The sequence below is a fragment of the Callorhinchus milii genome, unplaced genomic scaffold, assembly GCF_018977255.1.
Source record: "Callorhinchus milii isolate IMCB2004 unplaced genomic scaffold, IMCB_Cmil_1.0 Scaffold4, whole genome shotgun sequence".
Lineage (NCBI taxonomy): Eukaryota > Metazoa > Chordata > Chondrichthyes > Chimaeriformes > Callorhinchidae > Callorhinchus > Callorhinchus milii.
In genome coordinates this window covers 72,226,129-72,228,254 of record NW_024704745.1, presented here as the reverse complement: position 1 = coordinate 72,228,254, position 2,126 = coordinate 72,226,129, and positions in this window count along the sequence as shown.

Below are 2,126 nucleotides of genomic sequence, written 5' to 3'. Positions count from 1 at the left end.
GAGCACTGTCGGCTAGGACTTTGGGAGCAACTTCCTATTCTTTTTGAACAGGGTTATAGATCTCGCCTGACATCTACCTGAAGAACAGGCAGTTGAGACCTCAGTTTAATGTCATGTCTGTTAAGGACAACACTTCTTCAGTACTAAAGATTGATTAGATTGAGCCTTTAATTCAGTGAATGATATAGTCAATCAATAATCATTTCTTTCACAATAATGGTTTGGGTGAAAGAAGGCCTTTTGGCCCATCGATCTCATCCTTCCAGAACACCCACCTTACTGTCCTCATCAGAGTATCAAGCTTTTATATGAGTCTAATGTCCTGACCTCTACCACCTGTCCTGGTAACATGTTCCAGTCGTTGATTACCCTCTGCATAAATAAAATCTTTCTGGTATCTGGCCTGAAATTGCCCTTTACAACTCTAAATCCATGTCCTTTTGTTTTATTGTTTTGGTGCATCTTAACGTATTGATCTGGGTTTACTTTTTCAATCCTATTTAAAATTCTGTATACCTCTATGAGGTCCCCTCTTTGTAGTCTTCTCTAAAGACTAAGAAGCCCTAGCTTCTCTAATTATTACTCATAGCTCATTCCTCTACCACTGGGGATCATCCTTGTTGCTCTCTTCTGCACTGCGCCAACGGCCTGGGCAGCCGACTTATGTTGTGGTGACCAGAACTGTATGTAATACTGAAGGGACAGTCTGAGTTAAAAAAAATAATCGGAAGCCAGATGCTCGGGAACCATTCGCAGGTGATTTGGGGAAATTTCCTGATTTCCCGATTAGCTGCCTCTGTTCACAAGACACTTGGATTCTGAAGTAGCGCCAAAAAGAAACATTACCCATTCTCCAATAGTTACATGCATAATGCACAATGCGAAAAAGAACACAAAGGATTTAAGTGGCAGCCAGGTCAACATTTCAGCCTGGACCCAGAATCCAAGTGTCTGAGACGCGTTTACAAACATGCACCCGATGATTAAACTGTGCATTATATGAGGAACAATACAACAAGAACAAAATTACATTTGTATAGCACCTTTCATGTCAGCAGATGTCCTCTGTACTGTACAATACAGTAGTTGTACAGAGCTCCCACACCAATCAGAAAATGTATTCAATCTCAAAATAGCTGGGAAAAAATATTCTGATGATTGAATTTGTATACAAGCTGCTTACTTTCATGCACTATTTTTTAATAAAAAGTGTTTTTTGTTTCAACTCCAACAATTCCAAATCACTGGGAAATCTTTCAACACTTTAAGTGATGACAAATACTATCCACACAGGAGGAAAGGTTGGTTTCAGACTCTTAAGTTGGAAGCAGTATTGAGTTTTTGAACAGTGGTGCAGTGATTTACAGTGAAATCCAAGGCAGTTTATAGGTTTATAGGTCCAGTGACTTGAAAAACCGACCTGGGAGCTGTGTTTCTGAAAATGAAACATTAAAATTTCTATAGTCACAAATAAGTGGCTATAATTAATTGGGTTAATTTGGCTTCAGACATTAAAGTAACTTCATCCAGCTTAACTATATACTGTACGGGCCAATCTGAGTTGCAATACAAACAGCTTTCAATAGCAAAGGTTATTAGTGCTACGTATGTCTATTTAATCACTTTAGCACAAGATGAATGTCTCAATTTAACATCTGGAACCCCTAAAAAGGCAAAAATCTTTCTCTCTTAGATTGAGAATTAAAGTGTTGCTGGTACAATGTGAAGAACCTGTATAATGCTGCCAAGTATAATTCTGTGTTCCTGCTGAGCTGTGCAATTCTGGACAAGACTATGGAAATGTATAAAAGAGACAGGAAGATAAAAGCCCTGCATTAAAGTTATTACATTGTGCTTCACAAACATAATCACTTAAAAGCTCAACATTTCTAATGTATTTGCTCAACTATTTTTTCCTGCATTGGGATGTGTTAAAGAAATCTTACAAATAGCACTATCCTCCCTACTTTATGCTATTCCCAAAATTATTCCCAAAACATTAGGCCTGGTTTCTCGAATGTAGAAATCTATATGCTGTATGTTTGATTATGATACCATCCTGAAATATTACACACTTTATCATGTCTGCCTTCCTTTCATCTTTGATAATTATTTCTGAATATCTG